The following is a 17916-nucleotide window of genomic DNA, read 5'->3' on the forward strand; positions in this document are numbered from 1 at the left end:
GTTCTAGTATTTGTTGATACTTTGTTGAACAGTTGTTTCAGTTAGATTTAGCTGTTCAACTCGAAGGAATACTTAACAAGCAACTTTGTTCGCACCGGACAGTTGTCCTCACAAATGAGGAACAAAGACGATGGGAAGCGGAAACCTGACAGAAATGAGCAGCACGGTAACGTCCTTGTGAGCGATTAGTGTACATTAGGCCACATGCCGATGCAACAAGTTCAAACAGATTTCTGCCTCTGTATGAAAGTAACGACATATCACGAGCTGTGAGCAGATAAACAGTAAACAAATCCGAGTGCTCCGGGATTATAAACAAAACAACATTATTAGCTTACCGGTAATCGTTTTGGGGAACACAGCAAAGCTTTCAGAGCGACTTGCGATCGATTTGTACTCGCAGCAGCCGGAGACAGCTGCTTAAACTTTTATCGTCAGCTGTAACGCCGTCACGATTCCGCCAACTACATGAATTCCACATGCAGTCTATGTACGCAAGCGGAGATAGATAAGGTGCGTATAATTTATCAATGCGAATATTCATAACGTTTCATTTACAGGTTGATTTATGCGAAAATCAAAACTGTTAACCGATTTTTTGTGAAGTTAACATAATTATAACGATTCCATAGAGTTGACCTTTTTCATTGAATATTCAGAATATTGAATTAATTAATTCCAGTTAATAATAAATTATGTAGTATCATAAATTATGTATGTAATAACTAGTAAATTGCACATCATACATATATCGCAGTATAACCTTTGACCTCCGCAAATGAGCAAACACACAATTAACTGCACACATAATTAGTAAGTAGCTTCATGGTAATGTGTGTCGCGCCACGCCGAGCCTTCGAGCTCATCCGTCGAGATACGTCAGGGAGGACAGAGGCAGAGGCGACCTCCTCACACCAAACCTGATTACTGACCCCACACTCACTCTCTACTTATTAGCGAGGATCAAACACTCCTCCAATCCAGTTACGAGTGTTTAAAAGCGCCGCTAACAATGTTGTGGCCGCTCCACTATTTTTGGCTATCTGTGGTCATTACGACGAGGCGAGGTACGCAGCCTTTGTCTTCGTACATAACGGCTAATTAATGTTGAACACAGAGGGATATATCCCACCCAAAACAAAAATGTGAAAGACTGCCAAGTTCGATAATATGGGAATGCTTCGCCTATAAAAGAAGTGAGATCTGAATAAGTACCAAGTTCCATACACATACCTCAGTTAAAAATATTTACTTTTTAACGATGTTACTTGGCAAGTTTTCACACACCTTGTTATAAACCTACTAATCACAATGAATCAAGTATTTAATTTTCTATTAAAACTTGCCAAGTAACATCATTAAAAAGTAAATATTTTTAACTGAGGTATGTGTATGGAACTTGGTACTTATTCAGATCTCACTTCTTTTATAGGCGAAGCATTCCCATATTATCGAACTTGGCAGTCTTTCACATTTTTGTTTTGGGTGGGATTTCATTTATTTTTGTAAGGTTGTTTATTTTATTTTTTTCTTATGATTAAGTTAGTTAAGGAAATATCTCATTTATACTATCTTTCAGATTTTTGAATATGCACTATGCTTCTTACAAAGAAATGAACTAGATTAACTAAATGGACTAGACTTACCAACTGACTGATATGACATGTTATCATATATTATGTTCGTGGATCAAAGTTACACATTCGTTATTTTCGAAAGTGGCTCACACTTGGCCGTTTTCAAATTTTTACTTTACTTTGACTAAATACAAACCTTTGTAACGAATTTCAGATCGGTACGACCATTCGAAGATATATTATATAAATATAGATAAATTTAGTTCGTTTTAGTTCCTTAGGGGTATTTTACACCGGGTATAAATTTCCACTTTCATCATTTTGAAACCGACTCACACTTGGCCATTTTCAGATTTTTCCCTTTACCTTGACATAAAGACCTACCTCCATGCCAAATTTCAAGTCAATACGACCATTGGAAGTGGTCTAGGTTTTTGATGAGTGAGTGAGTCAGTCAGTGAGTGTATAGTAAAAATAGCGATTTTCAGACGTCAATATCTCAAGACCTACAATAGGTATATTAATGAAATTTTGTATTTTAGATAAGTGAGGGGGTCTCAACAGATACTAGAAATTTGATATGCGTAAATAAAATAGATTTTGAGTTATAGGGGGGTCGAATTTGGCCCGAAATGGTTCGTGTAATATAACCCACGGCCGGTGTGTCGCTTTTTTTGCTCGAACTTGGCGGACACACTGCCGTGTGTCTAGATATTTACGTACATAACTTTAATTGTTTGTGTAGGGATAGTGTATCAAAAGCTGTTCTAAAGTTAACATCAAACCTCGCTCACAATACCTAAACACACAAATGAATCGAAATCGTGTTTATATGGATGCTATTTGTAAGTTATTTTCCAGTGAACGATTATATCCCAGAAATTAGAATCAAACGTCCCCATTTGGTTCCTTATGTTAGAGACACAAAGTCAGTAACTGTGGGCAAGCATCAGCATGACGTCATAATGGTGAAGTTTGCCACTGCTGTACTGGCTGGTGTCGGCGCGACTTCAGAAGCTCATTACCGCGATATGTTATACAACTGCTGAGAGACACCTGCCTCTCGATAACCGACCTTATCGGGAAATGTTCCTAATTACTTTACTCACACAATCGCTTCAAAGTTATATGAGATCATTTTATATCCGGAATGTTATGCAAGCTCAATTGATGCAATTATTTTAAGAAAACATAAGTCAGTAGTATCACACGAATTAACAAGCTCATGTTTCAGTAGTTGCTCAAACCGCAAAAGTTTTCGTAGTTTTGACTACTTACCCTGTCAATGACAAAAATGTTAATTTGAATCACACGTTAACTGATAACAGTTATACCTAGCTGATGTTACGAGTACACAATTGGTACAGCACTCGTGCTTGCTATTGTTGCACAAATTGGCCAGGAGGCACCAGGTCAACACCAGTCTAATGGAAACGCGGGGTTACGCGCCCACTATACATGCAGATTGCAAACAAATTGAAAACGGGAAATTGTATGAAACTGCACAGTTAGATCATTTGACACTGGCGTTAGTGCGCGATGTCATACAATACTCAATCTGACAACAGATATACAACAAGCTTTTCGCTGAAACGACAAGTGTTTTGCCAGAAATTATTATCAGATACAAAGTCACACATGTACCGCGTTGTATAGTTTAACACAGAATTTTTGGTAAGTCTCAGACAAGTTATGTTAACCGCTCTCACAACAAGTGTAATATTGATAACATATTAGGTAGCACGTCACCGTGAAGCTGTGTAGCACACATGAACTCTTGTATTATTCACACAAGGTAAGCAATATTAAAGTTTGCATAATGCCCAAACTTGAGTATCTAGCTGGAGCACCTCGTGAATACTAAACTTGGCACACTCCGCCCACTAATATCACAATAGAGCATAAAACAAGAGCGTCCCGCGGGACCGCGCGGAGCCGCGGAGCGCGCTGCGGCCGGTGGAGCGCCCATCGCGTTTTATTGTGCGCATAAAGCGAGTTTATAGCCGCGGTATCGCCGGGATCTCGCCGCGCGTGGGACGCGCTACAGCCGGCGAGCCGTCATATCTGCCGCGTGATGCGAATAATTCACCGCTGTAAGGAACCACTCGACTGCAGCCGACACCCCATTGCAATAAAACCTACTGTGAGGAAGATATTTGAATTTGGGGCTGTCTGTCGTTTGACGAGTTGCAAATATTCCAAGTTGGCCGTTATTGGAAGATATTGGCGCAGGAAGCAATATACCGTCGATCTCACGAATACCGTCAACTACGTTACTCAGGAACTACGATTTGCTACGAATAAATAAATTCCATGTTCCAGTTAATATTATGTCTCGCATGTATGACAAAGTAATGATATACGTATCTTCCAAGCTGATAGTTTTGGCAACAAACAGCAGGACTAATTTACCTTGCCAGTTGTGATAAAACAGTAAGCAGTAAACCGTTATACCCAGGCCAGTTTCTTAGAAATCTATATATTTTTTATTACAAGTAATAGATAATATTGATCAATCAAATGCTAAAAACTAATTATGTAATACCGTTTAAACAATACCTATATTAAAATACACTACAATATGTGTTCGTAATCGATAGTTAAATAAACAGAAACTTATTTTGAATACAAATTTACTGAATATAATTTATAAATATTGATGGAAAGCATCGCAGGCGGGGACCAACAGAGGCTTATTTATAGTCATTTCGGTTGTGCACCATTTAGCAGAATTTTCGTTGGTGGCGGTCAAGGTGGTCCCCGCCTGCGATGCTTTCCATCAATATTTATAAATTATATTCAGTAAATTTGTATTCAAAATAAGTTTCTGTTTATTTAACTATCGATTACGAACACATATTGTAGTGTATTTTAATATAGGTATTGTTTAAACGGTATTACATAATTAGTTTTTAGCATTTGATTGATCAATATTATTGTGGGGCTTGTTTTACTCTTTTTTTAGTGTGCAGTCGGGTATTTTGTTTTTTTAATAATAATTCTTTTATTTATAACTTTTTAGCTGTTTTTATTTAACGAAAATGTTGTAGATGTAGAAGACTATGTATATGTAAGTACCATTTTAAATTATTTCGACGACATTTGGCTTTAGTTTCGCGTCAGACGACGGAGTATCGAAAAAATCGCTATTTAGAGACGACCGTCAACGACGTGTGCCCTTATGCGTGTGCCCGCATTCGGGCTGTATACTCGAGCATATCCCCCTCCGCACCGCGCCGCGCGCCGCATGCCAGGCCACGCCCTATCTTTTTGCTTGCTAACGCATGAGTTGCTTTGCGTTGACGCAGAATTAACATGTTCCCGTGGGAATTTTGAGAAAAAACGTATCCTATATTAATTACTCCCGTGATTGAAATGAATCTAATGATACCGCATACATATTTTTTTAAAGGGAAATTTAGAAAAAATATCCCGTGGGACTTTTAGGATAAAATGTATCCTATGACACTCCCGTAATCAAGACAAATCTAACGATACCTTATACATCAAAATCCATCAAGCCGTTTAGGCTACAGGAGGTCACAAAGGAACAGACATACATACATACTTACATACACTCGAAAAACATTACCCTCCTTCTTTGGCAGTCGGGTAAAAAATATACAACGACTACGAAAGTAGCGCTTACTTTACATTTCATTTTGATATGTGTTCTGTATTTACCTCGATGGAGATAAGTGACTAACTTCATTTAATTATCGTTAGTGACTTATTGACTTTAATTTGTGAATATGGAAAGCGAATCTATTGGCCTAGCTACATACAAAGAGTATGAAAGTAGATTCCCCTACTCCCGTCAAAAATCAATCTAATTGCGGAATATTCCTAATTCTATGAAGTTTTTATGAGTTATTCAAATGGCAACATTACGCGATTATTTAAGCAGGCCATTAAAGCAGCAGTGTCTTCCTAAAACGATTTCACGTTAATTAAATAGGGCTGTTAGATAAAAGATAAACTAAGATATTCATTGCTTCCGACGCTTCACTTAATCGTCTTTCTGCTGTTATTACAGTTCTGTGGATCGTGGCGGTTTTATTTCACAAATGTATTTAAAGCAAATTACGTTCATCGTCAACTCATGTATGTACATAGCATATTGGAGTCGTCACAATCGTATCACATTGTATTTGACAAAACGTCAAGTACTTACCTAGCAGAGGTTTGTGTTGTCAAGTCGCGGATCACTCACACAGACACACTGCTCGCGTGTGTGTGTGACGTGGTGACGAGCGTGGCGTAATGTTCATTAAAATAATAATTAGTGTAGTTAGCTGAACTAGTCAGTGAAAGTTAGAGCTTGGCTCAAATTGCGCGCGTTACTGGCACGTTTTTAATTTAAACTGTCGCGCACTACAACTTCGTTGTTTTCTTTAAACTTAAGTGTTCTTAACTACGAGTTAGGAGTGGCTTCAGGCTTGTCGTGTAGCCAACGTTTACGCTCTATATGAAATCTTTTGGAAATACTAAGTACTTAGTAGCTTTCAAGTGTAAACAAATAATGGCGAATCAGAAAGCTTTGGGATAATACTTACACCTAAATCATATGGGCTGATTTTCCCTAAAGAGCTATACTATACAGAAGGTATCTACTGCTTAAACTTATGTCATAATGTGAATATAATCTCAAATGCATGATATTTTGCTTTAGACATACTTTGATAAAATCTACTAACTTAACATTAAAGCTTAGTTAGTGAAACTGAAAATATCAATAAAGCCTGTCGAGTGTGAGTGAATTTTTAACGAAATGTCAGCAGGTTTACACCCGAAACGTGTAGGTACAGCTACGTGAAAGTCAGACGTTTCATAAACTATTACAAAGAAAAGGACTCTCATTGCATTATGTTGAACGCATTTTTCTGTTCATTGTAAGTAGGAGTGGTAATAATGTCGCAGGTCTGTGCTCGCCTCTATTCGTTCGTCAAATAAAGGCGCTCCTGACTACAGCTTGCTTTGTGATTAAACGTTCTTCACTTTTTCTAAATTGACCTTTTGCATCAAGGGCGGTGTTCTAGAAAATTCCAGTTTTTCTCCTAAGTAATATTGTTAGCGAGGAACGGACGATTCACTTTAGTTTTTCTCGTATTTCTCATTTCCATCATTCATCTTGTTACTTTATTAGAGTGAGTTGTTGCGTCGTCATGTTGTAGCGCGTCGGCAACTGCTCGGGTTATCATCGCAACATTGGGATCAAGATGCATGTTACACACTCATTCACGGTAATCTGGTGCTTAAGGAAAACTGTTGATCAATTGAATGTGAATGTTGTTTACTTATAACTTTTTTCTACATACATGTTTGTGAGCAAATCATGTGATTGAAACTCGTGCAGCTAATAATGAGCGCTCGACCAGTTCATATCATAAGCTGACAATTCCAATTTGTCAGAGCAAATAATATGAATGGCGAGCGATATTTTTCATTATTCCGCCGCACTATTATATTTAACGTTGGTAGTTAATCCATTTGGTGGGTTTTGGTCGTTAATTGAGCACTTATCTGCACAGATAGCCTCGATCTGAAGCTATTTATTTCAGCACTCGGCGTTCAATAAATCCTTAGTGCAATTTCCTCGCGACCACTAGTCCTGCGGGTGATAGAAACTTTGCACATAAAATTACTCGTGAAATTCCAAATCGTTCATTTTACCTACTTTTGAAAGTTTTATAAATCTTATTGAATTATGACTTTAAAGTGCTTAGCTACATTTTATTACTTTAGCATCTTTATACCTCTTCCACTTGGAAATTAGCCAAGTTAAATAGGCTGATGATGAAGTTAAATAGATGGCGTGCTAATGCAGATTTTCCTGTTCAAATATTGATGAGTGAATTACACTTCAACAGCGTGTATGTAACCCATACTAGTTTAACAATATCAACTTCTGAAAGCGAACGTGAAACAAATTAATGCTGGTTGTAAGATGTGCGCACACTGCGCTCACTATGTGAGTCGGGAGTGCGACCGGCGCGAGTCAATCAGCTCGCTGAATAAGGAATGCCGCAAACCGTGCGTTTGTGACCGAACCTGACGGACAGCAGTTCCACTCTATTAGTTGTACAAAGATACGTGGATACTGTGCGCTGTGTTTTATTGTTTTGGTATTTAGCAGATCTAATCGGATATAAAACCTATAGATGAACCACATGGAATATGCCAACAGCAAAATATAACACGGTGATAATAGAAGCCATTATAATTTTCACCTGAATACTCTTCAGTGTAGATGTGACATTATATCTGCGTAGCCGGTACTCGTTGGTACTGGCGCTCGCTCGTTGAAACGTTTCTCGTGTACTACAGACGCAGTCATCATTTTTATCACAAACTTAAAGTAAAGTACAGTTACCGGCACGGATGTCGGGCTCTCGGCGGAAGAGTGGGGATAGCTTTGCGCACCCGTACGCATAAGGCAATAAGGCAGTAAATCGCTTGTGCGCAGGTGAAGGTCAGGGCCCGACATCCGTGCCGGTAACTGTATGATCGTACCCGTCAGCTCTCAGGCTTCGGATACTAATTACGATGTCAGATTACCTTTCAAAATTCCTTCCAAGTTTACTCAAGTTTTATTACTTTGATAATATTGATCTTTTTCTATACAAGTTTATTTCAAAACCAAAATGGCTTTAGACTTAAAATTCTGATCCCAGTGCGACTACAACAGATTGACAAGTTGCTTTCAAGCTTAGATTGCTTGAAATACATTTGATGAAAATAAAATGTTGTATATTTAAGTGAGTTATAATTGAATATTTTTATTAGTTTTTCATGAAAACTTTATTGCGTTAAGTTTGAATGGGAGCTAGTGAATGGGGCGAGGGACAAAGGCGCGTGGAGCCCTGGAGCCCGGGTGAATACGTCTGGCTTTCAGCTTTAATATCGTGCCACGAGCCGCGTCCAATTAATCGTTTTAAAATACGTCTTTGAAATTATGCTCGCTAAGTAAGTAAATAGGCAGCAGGTAAAAAAAGTCAAATAGTAAAAATATTTTTGTTTGTTTTTTTTTGTAATGGGCCGATTTTATAAATGTTTACACTGTAGGAAAGCTACACTCTTCTCGAGTAACGGCTATATTGTATCCCACTACAGGCAGTAGTTTCCATGGGATGCTGGTAAAACCGCGGGAAAACGGCTATTAATAAGTATGAGTTTAACAAGGGCGTGCTCCAGACCCTAACACAACAGAGGTGAAGCAACAAGAGTGTGGTAATTACGAGATAATATTATGGCAGTACACACTACACGGCATTAGCGCAGCTCCGGCACAAGTTTATCATACGCAAACACCCGCCGCTGGCTTACTGCCTTATAGCTTCATTATCGAATAGTTTTTAGTTACGAAGCGTATGATGAAGTATGTATGGAATTCAGCTAAACAGTAAATACCTAATATACAAGAATATAAATACATATACATAAAATCTCTGATAATAGAAGACACTAAAGGAGCTGTGAGTACAGAAATTGATTCAAACACATTTCATAAAACAGCACATAAGACTGCTCATGTGATATGTTATCTGAATATGAAAAAAGCAAAAAGATTAAATGAATGTTAGTGACAACCTCTGTGAGAACAGGCATGAGCACACGAAATGACTTTAGAAGCAATGTTTTCCAGCAATGTTACTCAGCGCTCAGAATCTGTTCAAATATTAACTTGCTGCGTAGAAATAAAAAGCGTGAAAACAGTGATATATTGATTTTATTTACATAAAAAGTAGGTCCCAGTGGACCCAGTATTCATAACAAAGCCAACTATAATACTGTATATATTTGGGAAGCTAGTAAAGTTTTGGCACAATGTGCGCTAACGTTGACGAGTTAAATCAAAGCTTGTGAAGTGGGTCGTGTCGAGCGATACACAAGCCATCACGTTTGCGGCCATCTTTAAATCCGATGCGAAATTGCGGTACGTGACTCGCAGCGTCATGTGAGCAAGACTGCGACGCAATGATGCGACAAATTGCATGTCCATCGCACTACTGAGCCACTAGCCACTGTAGCCATGACTGCTAGACACGACTGCCAAATATTATTGCCAGGCAGTCAAAAATTGTGTACCGTAATTTGCCACTTTAAGCATATTGGCCCATTAGTGTGTGCGTTATTTTAACCTCAGGTAATGTTAATCTTCCTTTTCTATTCATACAATGTGTAGGTTAGAAGAAGTGAGTTAAACTCCTTAGGAAGGGTGTCGGTAAGTGCACTACTCTCGCACCGCCTGAAATCTCTCGGCAGTTTTATTGACAACATAAAGTTAGTTTAGTGCCATCACTGCGAACATCAAATCTTGCCTTCTGCTGGTGGATGGCGACTGCCTCCGTGACCTCCACTATCTTCTAAGTTTCTGCTCTCCTAAGTACTCAGCAATAACATTTATTAGCTATCTTCAGTTTTATAAGTCCATAGAGGTAAACCCATGGAATTGTAAGATCAATATCTAAAGCTTGGTTAAGCTCGTTGTTTGCTATTTAGAATATTCAAAGTATCATCCCAATGTAAATATGCTTTCAATTGTGGTTCTCAGTGAATGCAATATTTTCTCATAAGTTTAGGCACTAGAGCTAGATCTCGTAAGCTGTGTAATTGAAGCTGCATGTCAGCAGCGGCTGAGCGGAGCACTAACGACAGTTTAACCGGCTCGTTGGCTTCAACAATTAGTTGTCGTCTGTAGGTAACTGTGCAAGTTCTTCATTCCTAATTAAAGTCGTTGATGTTCGGTCTCCACTTACTTATCTGACATGTATGATATGTGAAACGTTATCAAGAGCCAAACAACCATTAGTGGTTGCTGGCGATGACGTTAATATTACACAACAAGCTATTATCCGATATGAACTATGAACAATGCCGTGCGACAATAATTAATAACAATTAACATGGGCTTGGCATTAATTACTTGCTCTGATTCGCCGTCATTAATCCCAATGTTAATTGGGAAGCGGGTAAGCAGAGACTGTAGCCGGAGCACGGTGTACCTAATTGCTGCCAATATACCGACTGCGCGGAGTCGCGTCCGACCTATTAAATAGGTCGTATCCTTTACTGCCGTTTACGTAAGACGTAGAAGGCGTAGCGCTTAGTTAGCAAAAACGTAACTACCCTCATTCTGGGCAAATGCCAAATATTTCAAGACTGTGTGGCTCAGTGTTGTGCTACATCGGTACCAGCAGGTACCTCACTAACTAATCTTCCTACCGCTAAATTGCATATATTTTTTACAGCTAAAATCAATTTTCCAAATCTTTCGGTACCTACTCTACAACAATTTTCAATTATTCAAATTCACTCCTCATAAGTAGTTACAATAAATTTATTGAAGCTAATCCTCTAATCTGTTTCCCATCAAGAACTTACGTGTTTACTGAAAAATTAAGATCACGCAGTCAATTAATGAATTAAGAGATTGACTCGTCCGTGGTTACGAGCTTACACTTTAGTTTCCGAAACTGTGCATACTACCTGCCTACAGCCACATTCAAATATATGCTCCTTTGCGAAATAAATTAGATGTTAAGTCGTGATTACTGGTTCTGAACTCAGGAATCTCTCTCCTCTGAGCAAAAGTACGTTGGTCAAGTAAAGTAGTAGAGTGCAAGTTTTACTGAAAAGCGATTACAAGCGGGTCCGACTGTTGCGAGCCTGTGATGGACGTGAGGGGACACATGGCCGCGCTTATCTCCCGCGGACAGCACGCATCGCTGCCCCTCTGACGGAGACACACTAGCCCCGCGCCCGGACCCACTCGCAGATAAACTTAACATTAAACATTCACGCGACTCGTCGCAACCTGTCTTAATAACTCGCAGAACGGTGACGGCAGAGCGATTTCCTAAATAATACATGTGACCCACCTCGCGCGGTGCCGGCTCTCCGAGGTAGCCTCGATGTATTATTCACTTGACACTAGCATTCCGCAAACATTCACCATAACACTATCACGTCACAGGTGCTCGGTCAGGGCGCGCGATGGGAGCGGCGGGAGCGCGGCGCGTGCGTGCGGTGCGGCGAGTGCCGCGCGACTGCCGCGAGGCACGCCCGCGCGGCGCGCCCCGCCGGCCCACACGGTTTTTCTCCCGGCTCCTGAACACGGCCACGAGTTAATGTATTTAGCATTCGTCAAGGATTAACTCGCGATGTGTAACGGAATACATTAGCATGCCAAATGTTCATCTCAACTCTCGATGCAACTCTATGTAGGCAGGTACCTAATCAGTGCACCTGTGATTGACCAAATGTAGAGTGCTTTTGCGTTCGTAGAATGTTAAGAATGGCTAAATGGTATTTTTCCTTGGAAGCTTTTGGATTCCAAATACTTACCTATATAGAAAGAATAACAGTGGAGAATAAGGAGTTAGTGGAATGAGTAGCTGTAGGTAGGTACGTGCCTACTTGCAGCACAATTTATTCAGCGAAAGAGGCAGGAGGCAGGTAGGACCGCGGTAATGGCAAGAGGAAACTCGTTAGCCGGCAAACTTTCACCTTTAAAGTGTTTTATTATTCTTTACTAACTCATTGTAGTACCTGATGTGCCGCCGCGCCGCTGCCGCACGCACGCCGCGCTACCCTGCGGCGCGACGCTGTTACGTGCCGCCAATTGCTCTTTAAAGTCAATCTCATCGAGTTGAAGTTATTACTCGTTTTCTGAAAGGAATTGCTCTTGCAATGGATCGCATTAGATAAGTTCGTGAGCTGCGCCATTTGAATTGCGAATTGCACGATGGCATTACTGTCCTTTGTCCGACATCAAAAGAAGTTTGCAGCTTCCGCGTTCGAACTAGGTGTTTTAGAATAATTTTCTTTTATTCAAATTTTCCATTTGGCAGTAGGAAAGGAAAGGCGTCTATCGCTTGCATCTGGCAGGGCTGGCAGCTCGCGCTGTTGACAATAAATTATAAAGCAACACGGACGGCGCGGGCCAGCCCTAATGCTGTCCGCCACGCGCACCGGCACCGCGTGCACACTGCGCGTGTATGCGCGCTCCGGTTGTCCACACTTGTTTGGTATTATTTGAGAGAGATTCGCCATTTTCTCTGACCCTTCCTCTAGATTACATGGGTTGCGTTTTAAAATAAGAGCACAGCCACTTCGATTGAAGTGAGGAAAATGTTTCTGTCGAAACAGCAGCGTGGGCTCAACGACAGGGTTACAAAACATTTCACTAGATAACAGGACAATGTACAATATGTTGATACATAACGTGCCTCCGTCCACATTGGGCGCGTGTAGCACCGGTCTGGCGGACTGGGCACACTGGGCGGGCTGGGCGGCGCTCATAAAGTGGCGAACACAATTGATGTGTTTAGGGCGATGTATCAGGTGCGGCACAAACACGCCTAAATCAACAGTGTCGCGCCGCGATAGTGTCGCGCTGGGCTCGGCCCTCCAGCGCGCGCCGACCACTGCTGACTCAGTGTTGACTACACTTTACATTTGTTCAAGCTATTCAGGTAGGCTATACTCGTTTTGCTGTAGCCAAAGGTAAGGCCAAGGGTCACTTTATATAAATTTTAAGGCCCTGTTTATTTTATGACTATGATTATAATAGAAAGCAAAATATTCCGCAAATCCGCACAAGTGTGCGCGTCCGTGCAAATTATGTAGTATTCCCGGTGGCACCGCAATAACAGTAAAATGCAACCGCCGCGTGCAGCCGTCCGGTCGTGTCGGTCGTGTCCGTCGTGTCGGTCGTGTCGGTCGGATGCGTACATACGGCTTATTTACCGACCGGACTAGGCTAACATTCCGCAGTCTGATTGGCTTAGGATAGACAGGAATAACTTTTATTACATAACAGAAAATTAACTTTTGATCAGAGTAACGATTTATAGCGGGTCGCTTTTCTGTTGAAATACTAAATAAACAGTCAGCTAACTTATATCCCTAACTGGATAAAATAGTGGCTAATCCAGCCAACATGGCTGGTAGGTGCCTGCGTACATCGCAAAAGTCAATAAATTAAGGTCTTAGGCAAAAAGCAAATCCCGATTCAAGTGGCAGTCTAAGTCATCCGAATATGATTAATATTGGGGCGAGTTCAGAACGGCGGGCGTCGCTTATCGCGCTCGTAAATTAATATCGGCTGGGCGACACGTTTGCGGCCGAGCGACGCGACGGCTCCGCTTAAGCCGCACGTATCGACTACGGCTTACGCTATATTATGCACCGAATGGCAGCTCCTAACATTGCAGGATCACTAGAGGGTACAAGAGTTTAGGTCGAAGAGTTAACTTTTAAGTTTATACTTAAAAAGACTCAGTTGTACAAAAAACGCTTCAGAACTTTAAACTCCCCGGCTCCCTCATAAACTGGCCAATACTATTGGAAATGGTCATGCAATGATATTGACTTCTCTGTTTCATTCTTATGGCATTATTTTGGGATACCTTGTCACAACTTCTGCGCACGTTCACAGTAGTCGCGGGTTCAATTCGGTTCGTTTGCATAGTGATAATACTTTCGTCCTACAGCTGACTGAAAGAAATTAAAGAACAATCGCCATAGCTGACAATCGGTCTGGATGCCGTTGTTAGATATTAATAATTATTTTAGCAGTAGAGCTTAATAACGTCGTCATCTAAATCCTGTCAGGGCTAGTTTGCTTAGAGGGCATTTTTGAGTATATTTGCAACAAACGAGAAGCAGCAGGTCGATGGTAACGGCATTAGAGGCGCGCGTCGCTGTCACTACTCGACACAATTACATTAACACCGGCGAGGTGGCACAACAGACATTATCGCCATGTTTACAAGGACGCTGTAATCGCTTACAATATTTACAATCCGCAGATGAAACGAGGAAAATACATCACAGAGCAAATTGATGAGGATAACATGTATCACGCACAATTATGCATAACAATACCAATTGACTGGTAAATCCACGGTATTTATGCCTGGTATATATATTTTTTCCCACATTCAAGCCTGATATTCCTGGCTCCAATTTTTGTGGCTCGTAAAGAATGAGCACACATATCTGTACCGAGATAATTATAATTAGTCATGAAAGGGCGGGTGACCACCGCGAGTATCTGCGGACGTGTACACATGTAGAACATAGCTCATGTAAATAATTCACGCGCCGCGACCACAGCGCAGCGGTCACAGTAACTAAACTGTGAACAGCTTTGTGATCACGCTCGTCTGCTTAGGTACTGTCTAAACGTATTCAATACTGCAATTAACTGTGACCATATCGGGCCGCGTTATTGGTGGAGTGCCGCGTTAATTAATATTGCCACCAGTCGACTCGTCGATGTAAATAATTATTTAAGTGTAATTGACTAAAAAGTAAAATATTTAAGTTTTTTTTTTGTTCTAAACGTTACTAGTGAATATTTACTATCCATCCGCTATTCCATCCGCTATTGAGTATTTGAGATGCTTTGCCGGTAAGGTGACAGTCAAGGTGCAAATATTAGTGTTACTGTAAGGGCTGTACTATGTAAGAGAGATGTGTGCGGAGCCGAACCCTATCGTAACAATTATCCGGCGCCATCGCGCTCGTCATTACGGACACATAAGCAGTTACCCTGAGCACTAACTGATACGTAACGGTGGAGCGACGTGCTACACCACAACCCAGCCTGATTACCTGCCCAATATCTTGTTACTATGCTATACTAATAATAATTGATGGCTTTATTACTGTGGAAAAAAATATTCTAATGGAGCTGTAGATCCCTGCTAAGCCAATCAGACAGTGATCTGTGATGGATTTAAGACTCGCTATAAAAAGCTGAGTAAAATGAGACAGATCATCCTCTAAATATATTTCGGGAACGTTTAATTCAATCATGTCGGACTAGAACACAAGCAATATAAAAATGTAATATAGCTAAAAAAAGTATTTTGTAGTAGAACTCATCAATCTTAGTCAGTCCGTGTTTCAAAATAAACATTTAATTTTAACATTATTTTCTAATATAAGATGGAAATGAGACTTCTTTGAGCTGGAATACTAAAGTAATCAGTGTAGAGTGTCATGAGTGCGAGCGTGCTTCGGACTGGATTTCAAACTGTCGCAGTGAGTTTGTCGGTGAGCAGCGGCGCGGCCGGAGATAATGCATGCGCACAGATTACGATGTCCGGCCCTGTCACCATAAAGCAATCGGACGCAGGCGCACGTCACGCCGCGTTACATAAAAATGTGCGGACACTAGTGTACTCCTCGTGCGGCCCTCGTGTGCCCTTGTACGACCCTCGTGCGACCCTCGTGCGCACACTGCGATTGCCAGCTGTAAGGCACGACACACACAAAATTAGTAAGCCCACAACGAGAGCCCAATTTATGATGGTTTATGCATGATTTAAGACAGGACTACTTAGATAAAGCACCTACATAGTTTCAGAATGGTATTGTAGAATGTATAATTGAGCTTTCATCAACTATGTAGTTATCGCCATGTCAAGGTCTAAAAATCAAAATTATACAATAATGGCAGAACGGTATGTATATGAGTTAATACTTATGTAAGTTGACTTGTAGATAGATTCACATTTTAACGCAATTTGCCACTTCAATAAGTTTGTTGAATCTTTTCCAATTAAAAAAGAAGTATTCATGCGTTTAAAAAGAAGAAAAATGTGTTGAACGGCAAGCTCAACTCGATAGGAAAATTTATTAGAAAAAGTGTGGAGAGGTTCGGTCGTCCGCAGCATTCCTTAGCGGCGCCTCGGCGCGTCGCCTCCGTCCGGCCATTTGCATAAAGTAATAGCAGCCGAGCTCTCCGCTCCACCGACGCGCCACCGACGCGTTGCCCGCGTGCGTCCGACGTGTGCCGCCTCTTACTCTCTATTACCTCCCGAACTCCACTGTCAATTGCTAACACAAACTGTAAATTGTATTACAAACTGATATTTGCAAATTGATTTAATTCAAATAGATTATAATAATGAGCAGTAAGTAGGTAGGTAGATCACATAGCACATAACGGCAATATACATACATAAGGTCCAATGTAGAGAACATTGAACAAGGGTCTAAAAACATAGGTAGAATATTTTCAATTCAATTCGGCAAACGATCTTCGAATACGATACGCATAAAATCGAATTCAATACGTCTACGAGCACCGAAGCCGCAGCATCAGTCATGGTTTATCCATCTCCACATCAGATCCATTACTCGGTCGTCATCTCTCACCTCGCAGTCCCCGCCAGCTGGAACTAATATCTCGATACAGACATTTACCTACCCCCGTCCCTCCCGTCCCTGCCATCCCTGCCCGTCCCTATCGTCCCTGCCCGTCCCTGCCCGTCCCTGCCCGGGAAATAGTCCCGCAGATTTATAGCGCCGCACTTTGTAGCGGAAATAAAATTGTCCATGGTGTTCCGAAATCGTAAGATGTGACAATTTTATGTCTAAAGTAATCGTCGGCCGGAGTATAATAGATGTTTATGTGGGCTGCATAAAACTCTATGGCTTTTATGAAACTGTCTGCTGCCGCAGCCCTGACGTATTAATATAGTAATTTGAGAAACGAAAACATTGAATTTGGTTAACAGGTTTCAATGTTTGCGTTTCCGGGCATATTTGTATGTATGTAACGTACTCTCATTACAGGAACTAGCGATCAGCATTTCAAATGAGTGATGTGAGGTGTACACGCGCGAGCAGGATAAATACGAGTAGATTGGATTACAATTGATACGGCGCCGGATCTCGACATCGATACCGCTCATCTCACGTTTCGTAATTTATGAAGATATGGATATATACTAACAGTATGAAGTGGAAGTGATCCGACAGGCGTGTGTACTGACGGCCGGTTCACACATGTCTCCGTTTTACTGTTCCGTTTTATCGTGTACGTTTTTTTTTCGTCGATGGCGTATGTAGTTGTATGAGTGACTTCACACATGGCACAGTATTCTGTATACAGTAAAAAATATCGTTCCGTAAAAAAATTACATTCCGTTTTGTCATCGAATACTGGACGACGGAACAGTAAAAATATACGGATACGTAGAATTTTAACGGATAGATACTGTGTGCGTGGCGGGCGGTGTGTGCGAGGTGTAGGAGGGGGAGTGATGCGACACGACAGGTTTTGTTTTAATCAAACTGTAAGCACCCTAACTAGATCTTTGGGCCATAAGTGGATGCTGCCAATAACGTCAAATGTTCTTTCTCCGACGATAGTACCAATACAACACGACAGCGTCCATCCTTGTAGAATAGCGGCGGTATACTGCGAGTTTTCTGTTCACACATCGCATCCAGTAATGACGGATTCGTTAAACGTTATACGGTGCCTATGTGTAAACAGCGCATAAATTTATGACGTATCCGTTAAAAACGTACCAGT

The 17916-nt window shown here is 41.0% G+C and overlaps 2 protein-coding genes across 3 annotated transcripts in view; one reads left to right on the forward strand and one right to left on the reverse strand.

Moving 5' to 3' along the window:
* The window catches only part of LOC110376999 (neuroligin-4, X-linked), a 75243-nt gene extending 63603 nt beyond the window's left edge, over positions 1-11640 (reverse strand). For both annotated transcript variants that reach the window (XM_064035349.1, XM_064035350.1), the window contains exon 1: positions 11459-11640. The gene's annotated coding sequence lies outside the window, so the exon portion shown is untranslated. The remainder of the gene's footprint in view (positions 1-11458) is intronic.
* Positions 1-17916, forward strand: part of LOC126053468 (dynein intermediate chain 3, ciliary) — a 235617-nt gene that overhangs the window by 162233 nt on the left and 55468 nt on the right. The gene's annotated exons all lie outside the window — the stretch shown is intronic.

Source organism: Helicoverpa armigera, chromosome 6 (genome assembly GCF_030705265.1).
Source record: "Helicoverpa armigera isolate CAAS_96S chromosome 6, ASM3070526v1, whole genome shotgun sequence".
NCBI lineage: Eukaryota > Metazoa > Arthropoda > Insecta > Lepidoptera > Noctuidae > Helicoverpa > Helicoverpa armigera.